At 38.1% G+C, this 21,014-nt stretch overlaps 1 pseudogene; it reads left to right on the top strand.

Moving 5' to 3' along the window:
• The first annotated feature begins 309 nt into the window (after nucleotides 1-309).
• Nucleotides 310-20,665, top strand: LOC133087171 (small ribosomal subunit protein uS2-like; annotated as a pseudogene).
• Nucleotides 20,666-21,014: the final 349 nt, after the last annotated feature.

Here is a 21,014-nt window from a genome sequence, read left to right as displayed (position 1 = left end):
CAATAAGACCTTTAATTATCTTGCATAACTAGAAATCTGGAATTTGGATGCTCCAGGGTTGAAAGAGCAGTAGCTCAATGGTGATACCAAGGGCACAAACTCTATTTTTCTGCTCCTCACTCTCCTTGGTCCTCATGCTTGGTCATAAGATAGAGTTGTCCCCATTCCAAACACAACGTCATCACACCACTGTTTCAAGCAGAAAAGAAGAGGATAAAAGCCTTTCTCCTCATAAAGCTCTTTTACCTAAGAAGAAAAACTTTCCCCAGAGCCCTACATCAGGCATTCCCCTATGTCTCATTGCTCAAAATGAGTCCCATGGCCATCCCAAGCTGCAAAGAGACTAGAAGGCAAGAATATGGAAAGGAGGAACAAGATAGGCAGGATGCATCCCCTCAGGTGATGGAAGCCTCACTACCTCAAATAAATGCCTTCCTTGGTCAATAAGCAGGAAACAAGCACTGACATTTCTTATATGTGCAGTTAGATACTTGGAACCTAAAAGTGAACTCCTCTCAGAGCCAATTGGCCAGAACTAGTTACATGGTGCAGCCCAATTACAAGGAGGCTGAGAAGTATAGCTTTCCACGTGCCCAGAAAACAACAATGGTGAATATGATAGTGGCTTCTACACCATCCATGCAGTTTCTTATTTCTGTAAGTTCTGTAATATTCTTTCTTGGAATACCTTTGCTACAATCAATGAACCTACAATGACACATCATTATCACCCAGAGTCCAAAGTTTACATTAGGGTTCAACACTTGGTGTTGTACATTCTATATATTTGTACTATTGTATAATAACATATATCCACCATCATAGTATTATACAGAATAGTTTCACTGCAACCTTCTTTTACTGTCTTCATAGTTTTTCCTTTATCAGAATGTCATATAGTTGGAATCATACAGTAAATATGATTATTCAGATTGGTTTCTTTCACTTGGTAATATGCACTTAAGTTTCTTCCATGCTATTATAAATGGAATTGTTTTCTTAATTTCCTTTTCAACTGTTCATTGTCAGTGTACAGAAAGGCAACTGATTTTGATGTTCTGACTTTGTATCCTACAACTTTGCTGAATTCACTTATTTGTTTTACTTTCATCAGAGGTTTGTAGTTTTCCTCATATTGATCTTGTACATATTTTGTTACCTGCTCATTTTTAATACAATGCTCTTACTTCAGAATGGCTTCTAGTCTTCCTTTTATTTCTTAAATCATTATAAACATTTATTTTATAATCTCTTTCAAAATATTCCATTATTTCTAGTTCTTAGAGTGCTAATTCTGTTGGTGGCACCTGCTGACTCTCCCTTATGGAAGCTTTTTTCTTTATATGGTTTGTAATTTTTTTCTATTCCATTTCAGAGGAATTTATTTATTCTATAGCCATCATAGGTGCCCTGGTTGTAAAAGTATGGAAGATACACAGTATTTCTAGGCTCATTTCTGCAAATATGTTTCTCTCAATAGTATCAATGGCCCTGGACTATTTCTTGGATAATGTATCTTATATCATGCAGATAGAATAAATTTGGGCATCACACATACATATAGCACAAGCTTGGGATTTTAATTTCCCAGACAGATGCCAAGATTCTTTCCACATATCTGGGACAGAGTTTTTCTAGCATTTGAGTATAAGAACTAAGTTGTAGGGCTTCCCTGGTGGCACAGTGGTTGAGAATCTGCCTGCCAATGCAGGGGACACGGGTTCGAGCCCTGGTCTGGGAAGATCCCACATGCCGCGGAGCAACTAGGCCCGTGAGCCACAACTGCTGAGCCTGAGAGTCTGGAGCCTGTGCTCCGCAACAAGAGAGGCCGCGATAGCGAGAGGCCCGCGCACCGCGATGAAGAGTGGCCCTCGCTCGCTGCAACTAGAGAAAGCCCTCGCACAGAAACAAAGACCCAACACAGCCAAAAATAAATAAATAAATAAATAAATAAAGGAGTTCCTTTAAAAAAAAAAAGAACTAAGTTGGAGGCTCTATTCAGGAGCATCAGTTCTAGGTTCACTACCTTTCATAGATTTCTTGGCCAAATTTCTTATCTCTGTGTGGGCATTAGGAACCTGGCCCCTTACTCATAAATCCCATAAGTCTCCCTAAGTCAACTTCCTCCATACAAGCAATGGGGTCCATCAGTGCAGCTGGTGCACAGACACTGAAGCCTCCTTCACTGGCCTTTCATCCACACAGAGTCACCCGTGTGGACTGATTTGAAGGCTTCAGAGCAGCAACTCAACCCAAAGCAACTTCTCCAATCAGGGGCCTAAAATTCTACCACTAAAGATTAATTTTTATGGAATAAGCATTGCCCTTACACTATTCTCTTTCCATAGACAATATTCTAAACAGACTTGTTTTGGAGACAGTACCTCTGGGAACATTTTTCAGAATGACTTTGGCATACATCCAGTCAAATATATTGTCCCCATCAGTACTCATTTGTTTGGTGAGATTAAATAAATTCACATATCAGTGTAAATGACAAGGAGGGAAATGAGCAGGAAGAAGAAAGAGGAGGCATTTTACAGATTGTCAAGACACAGGCACTGAAAAAACATTTTAACAAAATTAAAATGAGCACTGTTCCTAAGAGGGAGGTAGCATATACCTCTTGGTTCTTGCCTATGCAGCAAGAACCCCTCTTTTCCAGGGTAACCCACTCATGCAGTCTAGGTAGAGATGATACTGGAGGGGCAAATGACCCAGGCCTAGCCAACTAGTATGAACCATTCCACTAGCCTCAATTGGTCCACAGATGGGGCTTTTCTGCTGGAGCTGACAGGGAAGATGGTCTCTTCCACCGAGGTTGATACATTAGGAGGATTTGAGTCTGTGGTTGCCTGCAACCATTTTTGCTCCACGTGGAGAGAACTTGGTGAAGAATGACACAGGAGAGATACACAGAGCCAAGAGATGGAAAGAGAGTACAAAGGAGACTGCTATGTGCTCACTCTTCCCTCTGGTCACACAGTGAGACCGTATTTCTGTCTCCCTTGCAGACAATTGTAGTTATATGACTAAACTCTGGTCAGTGACAGTGATCCTCCAGGCTGTCCCCCACTCCCACCCCAACATCTATCTGTTGGCTAGACGTCAAGTGTCCAGCAGAGGACTCTGAGGCCCTTGGAGTAGCAGGCTAGAAGATGAAATGGGCTTGAGGCCCTTAATCATCACATGGAAGGCCATTCACTGAACATGCTCATTAAACTGTTAGGTATACAGAAATAAACTTCTATTGTGTTGAGCTACTGAGATTTGGGGGTTGTTTCTAACAGCATTTAGCCCATCCTGATTAACAGATAATACAGAGACCTACTGACCTTGTTTGAGTCCATAGAACCATCTAGGCTTGAAGCTAACTACTCCCCTGGGAAATCCTTTTGTTTAAGTTGGTTTGAAATAGGTTTCAGTTTCTTGCAACAAGAAGAGTTCTGACTGACACAGAGTACAAGAGGAAATGTGTAAAAAAAATTCAATAATACCTTAGTGTATTATAATATACTTATAACCTAGAAGTGTATAATATACATTTATTATATGTGTGTATATACAAGTGTATAATATATTCTTATATATATATAAATATATAACTGTGTAAACTGAGTTACAAAATCATTTTGGGAATTCCCTGGTTGTCCAGTGGTTAGGACTATGCGCTTCCACTGCAGGGGGCCCCGATTCGATCCCTGGTTGGGGAACTAAGATCTCACAAGCCACGTGATAGGGACAAAAAAATTTTTAAATAAATAAAGTGCCAGTTTTTAAAAAAAAATCATTTTGCTTTCTAAGAGAGAAACTAGAACAATATAAAAGTTGTGAGCACCTCAGAGCTATTGTCAATTCAAATATTTCTTCAATTCTATAGGCCAGGAAATTTTTCCTCCAACTCAGACAACAAATTTAAATAATAGTTACATTGTTAATTGTTGAAATAATATGCCATAGTCTTTTTCTCCTCAATCATTAATGTATAATATTCCAATAGTAATTTATCACCAAGTCAGGTAGGTCAATATGTGAGAATACAAAGATAAACCCCAGCCTTGTAAATTTATACTTTTAGATAAGAAAATCAGAGACAAAAAGGAGTTTAGAGATCATCTAGCCCAAATCTTTCATTCTACAGATAATTATGGCCTAGAGAGGTGAAAGTACTTGTCCAAGTTCACACAGTAAACGGGTGGCAAAACCAAAGTTACAACTCAGATATTCTAAGAGAGGAAGAGAACCAAAGTACAGGAGAGAGGTGGCATCACTGATAAAGTAAAGAACCTTAGCTAGGAGGAGGAAATGAGATCCAGAGCACAAATAGAGAAATTAGCCTTAGATTTAAGGATGGATATCTCTTACATTTAAGCTAGAAGAAAAGGGTGGGTATGAATACAGATAAAAGTTTGTTAACGGTCTAAAGAAGTTGCATTTACCATAAATACCATAGTTTGCTGTTTTGTCACACTGTCTCTCTCATCTCCCTTAAGGCAGGAACTATAGAAATATAGTCTCTTGAAAGGGAGAACACCTCAGGAGCCAGGCAGAAAGGGCATAGAAAAAAATCCCAGAGTTGTGGACAATGAACTTTGCCAACGTCACAGCTTAGCTGAGGCCCACTCTCAATAACAAAAAGTTCAGGAATTAAAATCAAGCCAAGGAAACTTTAGACCTACTCTGGTGGACAGACTGACCAAGCACATGAGAATGGGGTTTACGGAGTAAATGTATCCCTTGGGATGAAATAGGGAGGATACTATAAACAGAGACAAGTCCTACCAACAACCAGACAGCTGGTAACAAAGGCCAGGCTGCACAGTCTTTCTGGCTGCCCTTTTACATATGAGTAAGAAAAGCATACATCTCTGTTGGGTGTGAGAGTGATCTGGCTGCAACATCTGTCATGCCATTGATTGCCAGGCTGGCTTCATTCGTTCTGGCTGGCTAGGCTAGGGTACCCTTTCTTCCTTACCTTTCCAAGTACATCTCTTCTCAAGCTGCGTGATCTGTCAAAGAAGGCATGCTTCTTTAATAGGGTGGACCATTCTTCAGAGAATATACTTATTATCAGGAAATAACCCAACTTCACTTAAAGGCCCCTAAATAATCTCTTAGTTCTGACATATTTTTTTCACCCTAAAGGATTATCTTCAGTGCCAACAGCACCCAGCCTGGCTAAGGCCTCACAGGAAAAGAGGTTCCAGCTCTGGAATTAAAGATTCAACAAGCAGAGTCCAAAGACTTTCACACTTTCAACTAGGATGGAAAGCCTACAAAATTAAGAAGGACATGGAACAAATAACTGCTATGAGGACGTTGTAAGATGTCTTGACCTTTGTGCTTCCTTTGCATATATGCTGGGGAGGAAACACAGCTTCATGGGCTTTAAAATCATTAGAGTATGTCCCAGGTCCTCTTGTCTTCATACTTTACTGACTTCAGTTACCATCTACGTACAAAAGATTTCCTGTCTAGAACTCATTCTAGAACTCCTGACACTCTTGTCCAATTACCTACAAAACTCTTCTGCTTTATTAACCCTTAGGCTCAAAAAATATTTATTTGGCATCTACTATGTGCCAAGGAATGTCCCAATCTGAGCTTACTATCTTCAATCTCCTCAAAGGAAAACTGGATGAAATCTTGGGCCCTACACTAGAGTTTCAGATTGGACTAAAATCAGAAGCATCCACAGAGTGTCAAGTGCTATCCCAAGCACTTCCACCTATGCATCTCGTTTATTCTTCACACTAATCCTATAAAATAAGAATCATTACTTCCACTCAACAGGCGAGAAAACAGATATATATAAAGTAGATGTTTCCAAGATTTTTAAAAAATATGTCTCTGTTTTATTTTATTTACTTATTTTTTGGCCACGCTGCATGGCATGTGGGATCTTAGTTCCCCGACCAGGGATCGAGTGCCCACTGCATTGGAAGCGCAGAGTCTTAACCACCCGACCACCGGGGAAGTCCCCCAAGATTTTTCAATTTCAAGGACATTTCAAAAAATATTCAGGAAAGTCACACAGGATGACTAACTGTTTATTTTGGCAAATAGGAACACTGAACAAATCATTTACTATAAATTCACAGAAGATAGGCTATATTACATGGAAGAAACTGAAATGGATATTACCAAGTAAAAGAAGCCAATGTGAAAAGGCTACCTACCATATGATTCCAATATATGCACATTCTGGAAAAGGTAAAACTACGGGGACAGTAAAAAGATTAGTGGTTGCGAGGTGGGTGGAAGAGGGATGAGTAAGTGGGGCACAGAGGATTTTTAGGGCAGTTGAAACTACTCTGCATGATACTATAATGGTGGATACATGTCAGTATACATTTGTCCAAACCCATAGAATGCACAAGACCAAGAGTGAACCCTGATGTGAATTATGGACTTTGGGTAAAAATGATGTATAAATGTAGGTTTATCAGCTGTAACAAATGTATCAGTCTGGTGGGGGATGTTGATAATGGGGGAGGCTCTGCATGTTGGGGGTGCAGGGATCATATCAGAAATCTCTGTACCTCCTTCTGAATTTTGCTGTGAACCTAAAACTACTCTAAAAAGCTTTTTCTTTACAAAGAAAAGATAGGCTATATATATATACACATACATATATATGTATGTGTATATATATATATAAATTTTACATATATATGTGAATATAAATAGTTCTTTCAATTCAATAAATTTAGCTTTATGGAAAATTTATATTGTCTTTCTTTTTTTTTTTTTTTTGCTGCCAACCAGTGAAAACCTTGTCATAGGCCCTGAATTTGGGGACTACTCATTTGAGTTACTTGCTCAGGGCTCCTGGATTAATGGATAAGTAGTTATAACGGCTTCCTGATATTTGCATAAATAGCGAGGTTACATCTCTCTTCTCCAGCCATCTTTCCAGATACCCTGTGTTGAACAAATTAAATTATGTTTCCTTTCCTTAAATGATGTGAAACACACAGCAGTGTGGGCTTTACTTTAGGGGAGCTTTAGCTCATACAGTGGGGTTACTTTCTATTTAAAAAAGAAAAGAAGGATCATCTGTGGCCTTGCTTCAGAGATAGAATAATAATTTCTGGTGAATATCATTTTGTCATAACTATATTTTGTGAAAATTATAAGGTTATTCACAGTATTATCAGAATAAATAAGAAATCAGTTGACCAGGGCTTAAATTTTAGTTTTCAGAGTAAACACAGTAATAATTTTCAAATCATAGACAAATAAAATCTTCCAGTTTGTTAGAAACAATAAAAATTAGTTTTATATGTACTTTCTAATACTGAAATGAACTGATTTTTTTTAAACTATACAAAATTTAGAATTTAAACACTACCCACTATCCCCTACCTAAAAGTCCTTAAAGAAGTCAAATAATACTGCTTCCTAGACCTAGCCTATTGGACTCCAGGCTCATTAACATTAAAAAATATATAATTTACTATTTGGAGTGACAGGTATATTACACAATTAATTTTTTGGTAATAAAATACCATTCAGTGAAGAAAGCAAGGCCAAAATTAGCAATCAAGGTGAAATAGATAGAAAGGTAGAAAGAAAACTATAAGCAGTGATGTGACTAACATATTTAGAGTCGTGATTATTGTGATAATTATATTACATTTTTGGTCAAGTTAAAACACCTTAGAAAAAAAATTTATTTTTGTATGTCAAAAAAAATGGTCAAATATCTCAATTTCATACAGCTCCAACTAATATCTCACAGTCCTCAGTATATTTTAATCAGGTTTTTGGAAAACGTAGCATTCATTTTTATTCAGGAAAATTAAGGGGTCCTGTGACTTGGCTTTATGCCAAATTATCACAGGGAATCAACAGCAGAACTAGAAATATAACCTAATGGAATAAAAGAATTATTAATTACACTAATTCAGTAGCACTTACTGAGTGCCTACCATATGCCAGGCAAAGTTGTGGAAGTGTGTGTCCTTGGGGGGAGTGGACAGGATGGGAAATGGGCATCGTGGGGGAGCAACGTGACGTGCTTTACAGAGATTTAGACATTTGAAGTTTTCCAAACAGAGAGTTTAACCTTGGAAGGACCAAAAGAAAGATGTAAGACTACCTCTTTTTTATTTTTACTTCTATTTGTCAGTGAAGTATTTGTTTCTGTTATCAACAGAAACTGATTAATGAAAAGGTGTTAACTTAATCGAGTTATGTATATGAATTCCCCAGCAAAGCCAGGCTTAGCAGGTAGTTTCATATGCTAAGATCAACAACCAAAGCACTTTCTGTCAGGGACTTCAGCTGAGTGAACAGTTTCATGAACTGACATTGTGGCAAAATATTAGCTTTAATAATGAATCTGCTAATTCTTCTTCCCTGCCTGTCTTGTTCAACATTACATTCCCATTATGGCAAATAATAAGCCCTCAATAAATATTTGTTAAATGAACAAATTAGCTGGTGTTTGGTTTTTGATTATAGCATAATAATTCCTACCAGATAAAATAAGTTCGCCATACTTATTGATTACATATAAACTTTTTAACAAATAGTGTGAATTACCATACATTCAATTCTAACTTCTTGCCCCACCAAATAACACCATTCATTATCTCTCAATCAGATTTTTTCAAGAAGATCAAATCTATGTAAAGTATTAAATTCACAAATGTTAGCAAATTATTTTAAATATTCTTTTATTGAAACATCCTAGTTTGTGTATTATACTTTGTATGTGTATTTTTTATACTATAAATATAATCAGAGCTACATGTATACAAAAATTCTGTTTCCTTTTATTGCTTACAATACAGTACTATATGGCTACTACATAAAATTGTTATAAGAATTAATGAATTATAAAAGGAATTATAAAAGGAATTTTAAATATAAAAGAGCATATTCTAAGTGAAAACATTATTATAATAATTCTACCTCCTTGCCCAGTTATAAAACACAAGAATCATTTTATAAGGCTACTTGTATATTAATTTCCAAACAGTCTGATTAAGGAATGTTTTAATCTATATTTTAGGCAAAATAGAAAATCTAATTTTAACATGTTATCAAGTGATTGAAAATAAAAGCACTGTCAATTTAAGTATTTCAACTGCCAGAGTTCTATAGGCCAGATAATAATTTTAAATAATAGCTACATTGTTAATTGTTGAAATAATATGTAATAGTCTTTATTTCTCCTCAATCATTAAAATCATATAATATTCCAATAATAATTTATCACTAAGACAGGTATTTTTCTAAGTAATGTATCACCAAACCACATTTTGTTTCTGATGTCATCTGCTGAAATCAATCCATGTTATAAAATGACACATTGGCTAAACACTTGATAAACTTTGGAATGAAGTTCACCGACATGCTACTAAAAATAGACCCTTTTAAATTTTTTCAACAAATTTAATACGAGCATGGTGATAGAAATACATTAGGATAATAGAAATTCACCCTACATTAGTTTTTAATGAATCTTAGATATCACAATTCTTTCATATACCAAATTTTAATTAGTCTTCAAAAATAATAACTACATCTCTTGAGCAGTTACAACATGAATGATACCATGCTAAGCACTTTACATGCTTTACTTCATAAAATATTCACAACTTTAACATATTAATTAGTGTTCCTATTGTATAGAAATGAAACTGAGACTCAGAAGGTTAAGAAACTCGTTCTCACTAGAAGAATTAGGATTTGAATACCTCAGGTCTATCTGACTCCAAAGCCCATAGTCTTAAACAACCATCCAATGTTAAGAAAAAAGTCCTAAATATAGAGAAGTGGAAAGTCAGCAAAGTTGAAATACAAAGTTAAATTGGATGTGAAAAAAAAGATATTGCTAATTGTTAAAGAGAGAAGGAAATGTAAACTACACTAAGAGTCTCAAAGATACATTTACAAAATAAGTGAGACAAATAAATTTTCATTTTTAATAAATCAACTTCTTTTGGCAATATTTTTAAGATGATTGCAGAGAATAATCCTTTCCAAAGTCTCCTGATGAACACTTTTTTCATTCTCGACTAAAAACTCAAGTTCTTTTAATAGTCAAAATTTTCACACCTGTGTGGTGGTTTCACTAATTAATGTACATTTTTAAGCATTTGATAACAAGTTATCAAATATTTGTGAGGAAATAAAGAATGCCTATTTAAGCTTTAAACCGTCATTTGTCCTCCACGGGAAATTAAGTTACTTTCACATCTCAAAAAAATTCATGACACACAATTAAAAAACAACAAACAAAAGTCACATTTTATAAGGCAGCAATTATGTTCATATGGTACCAGTATAATTGAAAGACAGAAGACATTTCATTCGTTAGTAACACAGAATTTCTTCTAGTGGGTTTCCTCAAGCTCATTAGATATTCCCTGGCTGATTCTCCTAAGTAATTAGATTTTAACAGGATTTTCAACAGATCAGAGCAATCTCTGTGGGTGCCAATAGAGAAGAGTCCCCCTCTGGCCTTACTAGCAGGGCAGAGCAGATAACATCCAGGCTGGGAGTTAATAGGACAATTACTGGCCTCTTTTAAATGAGTTACATTAATGCACTTAAGCTAAATGACTCTACATATGATTAAGTATTAACATCTGCAAAGTATGAAATCATGATATGCTATCAAGTTTTGTTGTTTTAATTTCCCCAAAGAAAGATTTCAATTGTTTGTATAAATGCCTTTAAATACTGTGTATTGGACATTTTTAGGGTATACGAATAAAAAGTTGGAAAGCATTCTTTTTTATATATATATATTTATTTTATTTTTATTTATTTATTTTTGGCTGCATTGGGTCTTTGCTGCTGCGTGCGGGCTTTCTTTAGTTGCAGCGAGCAGGGGCTACTCTTCGTTGCGGTACACGGGCTTCTCATTGCGGTGGCTTCTGTTGCGGAGCACGGGCTCTAGGCGCACAGGCTTCAGTAGTTGTGGCTCGTGAGCTCTAGAGCGCAGGCTCAGTAGTTGTGGCCTACGGGCTTAGTTGTTCTGCAGCATGTGGGATCTTCCCAGACCAGGGCTCGAACCCATGTCCCCTGCCTTGGCAGGTGGATTCTTAACCACTGTGCCAGCAGGGAAGCCCCAAAAAGCATTCTTCTCACTTAAGAGTCCTAAAATATACTGACTTTTAGGATGCCACCTCTGGCTATGATGGAGTAACTAGAAAAACAGACAAATATATGAAATAATAGTTTTCACACATGGGACAACAGGCAAGGAAGAGAAGGCAAAATAAATGAGGTGGTCTCCCTAAGCTGAGAGACAGAGTTGAAACTGTGGGGAAGCCAGGTGGCTAGAATCACAGGAAGAGTACCATGGAGGAGACGGCACCAGAGCACCAAAAAAGAGAGCTCTGAAGATCCACAGAGTCTCATGCTGTGTCGATAGGCACACACATACAAGGAAACTATCCAAGGTTGGAAAATGAACCACGGGAAAGGAGCAGGCAGAACAATTTTCCGAGCTCACACAGGGCTGGGAATAGTTCACATTCCCAACAGCCAGGGCTAAAAACAAAACAAAACAAAAACACCCTCATAATATATAAAGCAACAGGTAAAAAACTCAGAAGGATAATGTCTCAGTAGTAGGCAAATTAGCCCTAGACTAAAAGTTGCTCTAGTCCTCCCTAACAAAGTTTAAAAGCAAAACTCAAAAGGATCAACCTATTTCCAAGTTTTTTGAATGCCCTGGAACAAAGCTTAAAAATATTTATAGGAACATAAAAGAATCCAGCACTAAACAACATAAAATTCACAATGTCTAGCACCCAAATTCACAAAGTCACACAAGAAGCAGGAAAATATGACCCATAATGAAGAGAAAAATCAATCAATAGAAACAGACCCAGAAATCAAACAGATTACAAATTAGGAGAAAAGAACATTAAAACAGCTATTATAAATATACTCTATATGTTCCAGAAGAAAAAGGAAAGCATAAGCATGGTTAAGGAGAGACATCAAAGGTATAAAAATGACCTAAATCAAACCTCTAAAAGTGAAAAGTACAATGTCGAAGATGAAAAATACACTGGATAGGATTAACGGTAGTTTGACACTGCAGACTGGAAAAAAAAAATGAACAGAGCACCAGTGAGCTGTGGGACACCTTCAAGCAGCTTAATATGGGACTAATTGGAATCCCAGAAGGAAAAGAGAGAAAGGAAGAGAAGAGAAAAACTATTTGAAGAAATAATGGCCAAAAAATTTCCAATGTTGATGAAAATCATATACCGAAGAAACATGAAGCTACACCAAGGCGTATCATAAATCAAGTAGCCTAAAGCAAACTGACTTTAAAATTAATTTTAAATACATTTTAAATGTTTTCAGCAAAAAAAAAAGCAAAATTTATTGGTTCAGACCTGATCCAAAGTCAGACTTGTGCTTGGCTCCTAAGACATTGGCCCATAACATTTTCTACGAATAATTTTTAACCTAATATAAACAGTCAGTTTTGCCACTAAGTATGAGAGATATTTCAGAAGTTTTATATTGAATTCTATTCTTTACTTTTGACTTTATAAAGCGATGTTTCCTATCCTTATTGTCATTATAAGGTTACCTAGTCTTATACCCAAAACAATACGTAAAATATCAAATTGGGCCCCCACAAGTGCAGAGGCAAGAGCCTGAACCAGACAAATAAGTGCTGGGGAGCACTACTATCCCTCAGTTGGCTTTTACTCACTTGGATAAAAGAGGGCATAAGATCAGTAAGAGAATCTTCCCACTTATCAGGTCCTAACAAAATCACCATGAACTTAGTGGCAAGTTCGGGTCTTCATAATCCAGAGAGAAATGGAGCCCGTGTACATGGAGGGTCCTTACAAAGAGGTGATAACTACTTGTAACTTTTTCTTTCATGAGAATCAAGCTAGAGGTTTAAGTTAGACTGTAAGGAGAAAAAATTCCTGACATTGGAATAGATTAAAAACAGAAAATGAATTTTCTTAAAGTTTTTAATTCAGGTTCTGTCCTGGATAATCCTTGTAAATTCTGGCATACACCTGACCTGTCTTTTCTATGAGTCTGTGAACACTTGATTGTTTAAAATAATAGTTAACCTTCTTAGGCTGAGCCACAAGCCCCACTAACTCTCAAACAGCTTGGAGCATGTCTGTAACCCACCAAATGCAGGATTATTCAGACAGCCTTTTGTGTTGAATTTCACTTCTCTATTCTCTTTGTTCATCTAGAAGTCTGTTTCCATAATTCTATTCTCCTTTATGCAGTTTTCAAATGTCTATATCTTGCTTTATGTACTTGAAATATTCCAGAGATCTTAGGTCTAAACACGACTTTTTTCCAAACTAATTAAACTTAAAGGGCATTTGGGGAACTAGTTATTTAAAAGAATTCTTTGAGTGAATTAATCATGTTCTGAAATTTTTTATCTAAATCTGATTGTTATATATCAAATTTGCTTAACACAGGTACACAAAACTAAACTGTTAGTATTATTTGCAGATCTGGATGGAAGGGAATACCTTACATAATTTACTGAGTACTATCCATGGACATTGGAAAATGTCAGTATCACAAAGATATATAGAAATAACAAATCAATGAGTTTTAGAAAATGGGTTGAATCAAGCTGGCCAAATAGATTATATTAGTCATAATGAGACCCACATGAGAACCAGCATTTGCAAATACCTCAAGGAAATCAAACAATTTGCCTAAAGGAATTATAATAGACTCTAGTTTCCCTTTCCTTAACACTTTTGGAAAATTTTCAGGCCTGTTTTATACAATGAACTTGAAATTCTTATCAAAGAGGCATATTTATAGATTTGACTGATCCAGTGGACATTTCAGTATGTCCTACTAAAACATAGAATGTTGAAAGTAAGGAAAGACAAGGGTAATACACATGAAAGAGGGTATAGGATAATATAGTCCCGTGGCTAACTATGATTTTTGAACCACCGGAAAGCAGAACTAAAACCTATGACTTGAAGTTGCAGGAAGACACATTAGGCCTAATATAAGACTAAACTTTCTAACAATCTGAGCTAAACAAAGATCAAATTTCCCATCACTCTAAATGTGCAAACATTGAATGACCATTTGCCAGGGATTTTGTAGATTGGATTTAAGTGTTGTATAGGAGATTTAATTAGACAATATTTAAAGATCTAATCTTTAAGTATTCCTAAACATTCAGATGATCTAATTCTATGATCTTAAATGCTTTGGTGGTCACACAAGGAACTTCCTTTGCCTTAATTTCTCTATAGGATGATTGTAATACCGGTCCCTTTCTTGCATATAGGAAATACTGTACTGGAAGAATACCTAGAGTATCTGGCTCAATCACTAACTTGTTGGGTGACTTTGAACAAATCACTTAATAGTCCTTGGTTTTTGTTTTGTTATCTGCAAGTGTGGTCTGGGGGCTCTAAAGACACGCTCCAAGAGTTCACTGTACTTTATATACAGATTTTGCTTCTCCAAGTCTCTGACTCTAGCTGTATATCAGCCCGGCACCTTGCTAGAATAACCAGCCAAAATTCTATGCTTCTGGCATTCAGAAAAATGTAAAATCTCTAACATTATAATTCCATGTTGCTGATGTGGGAAATCCTACAGTCATTAACCGACTGTTTGCCCCACCTATAGCCATTCATGGTAGCCAATCACAAAGAAAGGTCCCACTCCTGGTGTTCCAGTGGTTAGGACTCAGTGCTTTCACTGCTGGGGCCCAGGTTCAATCCCTGGTCGGGGAACTAAAATCCCACAAGCTGCGAGGCGTGGCCAAAATAATTAATTAATTAATTATTTTTAAAAAGATTGTATTACCAGTTTTACATTTTTTTTTTAATAATTTATTTATTTCATTTATTTTTGGCTGCGTTGGGTCTTCGTTGGTGCGCGCGGGCCTTCTCTAGTTGTGTAGACTGTGGGTTACTCTTCGTTGCGGTGCGCATGCCTACTGTGGTGGCTCCTCTTGTTGCGGAGCACGGGCTCTAGGCTCACGGGCTTCAGTAGTTGTGGCACGCGGGCTTAGTTGCTCCGCGACATGTGGGATCTTCCCAGACCAGGGCTCGAGCCCGTGCTCGAGCCTGCATTGGCAGGCAGATTCTTAACCTCGGCGCCACCAGGGAAGCCCCAGTTTTACATTTCTGATTAGAATTATATTGTCCCTGCTCCGAAAGCAGCAATTTGTACTATAATCCTAAGAAAGAGCAAATAGATGAACTCCAAGTTCATATCCATTACAATATTTTAGAATATTAGTTGTATCACTTACTGCTACTTCTAAAATAAATACACAGAGAATATTACCGAGAGACACATTAAATGAATCACTCTGAGAAAAATGCCAAATACAGCACAGAAAAATGACTAAAACTAATTCTTTTCTTACAGCAATTCATCAAAATTGACTATCTAGTCATTTGCATACACCTAACTCTGAGTTGAAAAATTCAATCTCATTAACTGAAAAAACTCTCCCACCAGCTTAATATTCTCTGTCTAGTGCCTAGACGAGCCTATCCAAAGAAAGCACAACTTCTTTGCTTTTCCATGTTAAAAATCTTACCTATGCCGTCCTTCCATGTAAGAAAGCCCAGGACCTAGTGGGTAAGTATACCTAATGTCAGGATTTTGCTAGAAAGCCTATTTGGCTCCCACACTAAGCCAACATAGCCTGTATCAGTAATAAAGATGCTATTTTGGCCTCAGCATTTACTCTTTTTACAAAATCTCTTAAATTACTCAGAAAGAAGAGCAGGGTGTTATCTAATGCAAGTCCTTTCAGAGAGCACCAGCATAACTGCAGGACAAACTTTTGACTTCAATTGTCTCTACCATTTGAGAGGCCAGGAGAAATCATGAACCTGAATGGAGGTGGAATTATCCTTGCTATGACTGCAGTAAATGTTTGTTGAAGGGGAAAAAAATGGAAAGGGAAGATATACCATATACACGCAGTTTTAATGGAAAGCCTATTTCTGCCATATACATTAGAGAAATTGTTCAAGAACAGTTCATCCATGTGAAAATATTAGCACTGTAATTCTGCCAAGGTCAGTAAGACCTAGTGATTTGCTGAGATATCACCTTCATTTCACCAGGTAAATAAAGGCTCCTTTTTCAGTATGTCCTATCTAAGAAGGCACTCCATAGCAACAGTTAAATTATGAATACAGCACATATGTTCCATACCATATCATTTACAGCACAATTTAGCATAGACATAATGCTTTGTAACAAACTACAATACCATTCACAAAATGCATTTAAATAGCATAATTTAGTTCATTAAATTCAGTCATTTACAGTAAATCAAAATCATCATAGGAATTGAAGAGAGTACACAGTTGTTTGTTTGAATAGTTAAGCTAGGTAAGTCAATTTCTTTTTGAAGGTCAAGGACAGAGTTATTTCCATTTTCTGTTATAAAAAAGATACAGCTGGTGTCAAAAGATAATTTAATGTCACCTCAAAATGATCAACCCTCTTTTCTTTCCTCCCCCCTCTCTCTCTCTCTCCTGGTTGCATATCATATCCCTGCCACTCCTAAAATATATCCGATTCTCCAAAAACATTTTACATGCTAGTTAACTAGAATGTGTCTGCAGATTTCACAAAATCTCAAATGGACAATTTCTTTAAATTTTTAACCAAAATATGTACATTTGGCCCTGAGAAAGGTTCAAACACTAGATCACAGTACATGTCATCATCTGCTTATCTGTCTGCTTTTCATACCATATTGTAATCCCCTTGTGGGTAGGAGCCTAGTCAATCATATTTAGATTCCTACAACCTAGCACAGTGTTTGTTGATTGTAAATTCCTTGAAAGCTAGGATTCGTTCTTTTATTTATCTATTTTTATTCCTTCTGGCCCCTACCATAATGCTTTACACAGACACAGTAAGCATTCATTGATTTAAAAATCTCACTGGAGGGGCTTACCTAAGGATATATTTTATAAGCACACAAATGTAGTATATTTTTTATTGTCTTAGTAAACCAGTGCCTAGAAAGACAAAGGCAAAGTAAGAAAAGAGAGGACCTCCTCCAGGATTTAACACAAACTATTTGACCTCTCTGATTGTTACACAGTCCAATGTACTCTAAGCAGAATCACATTCCAGGTGGCCACAACTCCCTCCACCTTTCAAGTCTTTCTCTTAGCCTTTGCACGAAATGCTTTCAGCACAAAGTCAGCAGTAATCAACAGTATGAGGATTTCAGCTCGAGTGCACCTGCTTTAAGGTTAATGCAATCTACACAGCGTTCATGGGCTCAGCATTTACCAAGACGTTCCATAACCCTATATATGCCTTGCCCTAGGTACTGTGTTAATTGCAGAGGATACGGACTCAAGTTAAGACCTGAACTCTCTCCTCAAGCTGCTTAGAATCTAGCAGGGCACACCATCAACAATGCAGTGTCTGAGATAAGCACAAGTGCTCAGAGAGAGAGAGAGCACACTATCTTGATAACAAAAAGATAGCAACTCCCTCTATTCAGCACTCCCCACCCCATGTGAAGAACTGATTTCCACTCTCAGCCCTTTATGAGAGGGCCAGTGATACACTGGAGGAAGTTTAAAAGGAGAGCTGTCAGATGGAAGGGCTGCCTTCTCACATTTCCTCCCCTCAGGCTACCTTTCCCCTTACTTAAAAAGGAGAGAGAGTGGGAAAGAATGTTGCAAATTTTTTTAATTGAAAGTAACTGTTCTTGAAAGTATCTCAGTATTGCTAAGGTGAGTATTGCAGGTTTGAGGAACCAAGTCAGAGTCCATTACCAGGAACAGCCTTTAATGGTATTAACTCCCTACATTGAGAATATCAATAGCTCCACAGAGCCCAAGCAATAAAAAACAAACTCCTTAGAATGCATTAAAGACCTCTGTACTCTGGCTTCAGTCTTGTCTCTCTTAGTAGCAGAGACTGCTAGTTTCCTCCAATATCCATTTCCCCCTTGCTCTATCAGTAATAAAAATTTTAGCTAGAAACACAGCCGCCCCGAAAAAAATTGTTCCCCAGCTTCCCTTGCAGTTAGATGTGGCCATGTGACTAAATTCAGGCCAACAGGACACTAGTGAAAATGTCAGGAGGAAAATTCTGGGAACCTAAAGAGACAGTGGATGCGTACCTCGTCCTGCCCACTGGGACATGCCATGCCGATCCTGGATTGCCTACCTCCAGATTTTTAATTAAAAGGGAAATTATTTTCTATCGTATTTCAGACACCGAGTTCAGCCGCTATTTGAACATTCTGTTATTTGCAACCTCCGTTTCCCCCAGGTCCTCCTCTGGTGGCCTGCTATGAGCCAGGCGCTGTGCTAAGTCTCTAAATACCTCATCTCATTTCAATCCTCACAAATACCCTGTTAGGTAGCGACTATTATTAGCTTCATTTTACAGATGAAGAAACTGAGACTTACAAAGATGAATTTACTTGCTAACAAGAGGCAAAGCCAGGTTTTTGAACCCAGGCAGTTTGTCCCCGGAGGATACGCTTGTAATCTCTATAACAACACTGTCCTTTCCACAGGGATGGAAGCGTTCTATGTCGGTGCTGTCTATTACGGTAGACAATACCCACATGTGGCTGTGGAGCACTTGAAATATGGCTAGTACAACTGAGGAGCTGAAATTTCTATTTCATTTAATTTTCATTAATTTAAATTTCAATAGCCACATAGGGGTAATAGCTACTGTGTTGAATGCTGCAGCTCTAAAGACCCTATGTTGAAGCTCCAGAAAATAGCACCAGCATGCTCTGTGTTGACCAGGTGCTCAGTAGATATTTGCTTTAGTACTCTGAGTTGGACTGAGGTGAACATCAACCACACTAGACATAATCGATGTAGATGAAAAAAAAAACCTGAAAAAGGGACAAACTTAACAAATTCAGGGACAACATGAAAAAAAGACAAAGTTGAAGCAACAACAACAACAGAAAACCACTCAAGCTCAGCATTTGCAGCAGAAGAGAACACTCAACTCATTTTGTCCTTGCTCAAGCAGAGTCTGGAAGAGGTACGTCATGATGACCAATTAAATGACGTATAAACCCAGTTTAATAAAAGCTGGGCTGGCATCCATTTACAAAAACCTTCAGAGGACACTGAGGTTTCTCATGCTGTCTTTAAAGAAACTGTCTGTAAAAGGTTGGAATGGGTCTCACTAGGCTGGAAAGAATAAGTTCAGATCACTGTATTTAACAACCATTCATCATAAATTCCATTTTTCATTTGGTAGGGAAATGACAGAAACTCACTCTCTCCTGGTTACAGCAGTTCAGAGCAAAAAACCTTCTAGTTACACTATCAGGCCAAACTCTAAATTTTAGGCCCCTTTGGAATTTTTCACTCTTGCTTTTACCCCACCACGGTGGAGCGCCAAAGAATGCAGTCAGGGACCCACACCGGTAGGTGAGCTCCTCCCAGCCTGGCCATTCCCGGTGTGACCTTTCACCAGGTCCCTGGCATAAGGCAGTGTGTCGTCTCCTGGAGCAAAGCCAGAATGTAAGATGAAAAGCCACATGTAGAGGATGACGCAAGGGAAATAATCATGACCCTCATACTGAGAGCCAGAAAGAAATCTGAGGTCTTAAGCACGTTGGTTCCTAAGCCTGGGGGTTTTACTCAGCATAAAACTCCCTTAACATTTTATTTTGTAGGGCTTCCAGACACAGAACAGTGGGCATACTAGCAGTCAAACTTTGGGTGTACCACTCTGCACTACCCAGAGAGGGGTCTAGATGGTGTTGTCCTGGGTTTCCATAATAACTTAAAGGGAAATTTTCACAATAACCAGAGCCCTTGAGGTCCCACAAATGAAGGAAGAGGATGTCCTTAAATTCCAAGCAGCAGGAGCCCATTTAGGTGGCACCAACCTTGACTTCCAAATGCAACAATACATCTACTAAAGGAAAAGTGATGGCATCTACATTATAGATCTGAAGGGGACCTGGGAGAAGTTTCTGCAAATGGTTTGTGCCATTGTTACCATTTAAAAACTGACTGATCAGTGTCATATCTTCCAGGAACACTGGCCAGAGGGCTGTGCTGAAGTTTGCTGCTGTCACTGGAGCCGCTCCTATTGCTGCCCGCTTCACTCCTGGAACCTTCACTAACCAGATCCAGGCAGCCTTCCAGGGGCCGCATCTTCTGGGGGTTACTGATCCCAGGGCTGCCGACCAGCCTCTCACAGAGGTGTTGTACGTTAACCCACCAACCACTGCTCCCTGTAACACAGACTCTCCTCTGCGCCCTGTGGACACTGCCATCCTTGCAGCAACAAGGGAGTTCACTCAGTGGGTCTGAGGTGGTGGATCCTGGCCCAGAAAGTTCTGCACATGCGTGGTACCAACCCGTGTGCACACCCGTGGGAGGTCACGCTTGATCTCTGCTTCTACAGAGGTGATGGAGAGACTGAAAAGGAAGAGCAGGCCATGCTGAGAAGGCCATGGCCAAGGAGGAACATCGGGGTGAATGGACTGCTGCAGCTCCCAAGTTCACTGTATTCTACCCGCGGTCGCAGATGGGTCTGAAGGCGCAGGTGTCTCTGTGCCTGCCCAGAAGTTCCTGCACAAGACGGGAGCCCTCAGCCCGCCACTGAGGACTGGTCTGCAGCTCCCACTCAGGCCACTGAAAGGGTAGGAACAACCACGGAGTGGTCTTAAGCTGTTCTTCCCCAGGCTTTTAAGCAGAAAACAGAAATAAGGTAGATAGAAAATAAACATCAGTTTCTTTAAAAATCAAAACAAAAACAATTCTGGGTATAAAGTGTTTGTACTATTCAACTCAAGGGCCCATTCAGTCCAACAAACATTTTTTCAGTTCCTACTATGTGATGGCAATGCTGAGTTCTAAGAGCACAAATAGGAATACAATGACACTTATAACAAACATTGAGACATTCTGTAACAATGTCTTATGGAGAACAAATATTTTTAAAATCACTGCCATGCCTTACATATACTATTTCAGTTAAGCCTCAAAAGCCTCTATAAGATTGTTATTATTACTCCT

The sequence above is a fragment of the Eubalaena glacialis genome, chromosome 3, assembly GCF_028564815.1.
Source record: "Eubalaena glacialis isolate mEubGla1 chromosome 3, mEubGla1.1.hap2.+ XY, whole genome shotgun sequence".
In the NCBI taxonomy this organism is placed as follows: domain Eukaryota; kingdom Metazoa; phylum Chordata; class Mammalia; order Artiodactyla; family Balaenidae; genus Eubalaena; species Eubalaena glacialis.
Note: the sequence above shows the minus strand (reverse complement) of the source record. Positions and strands in the feature narration are given on the sequence as shown.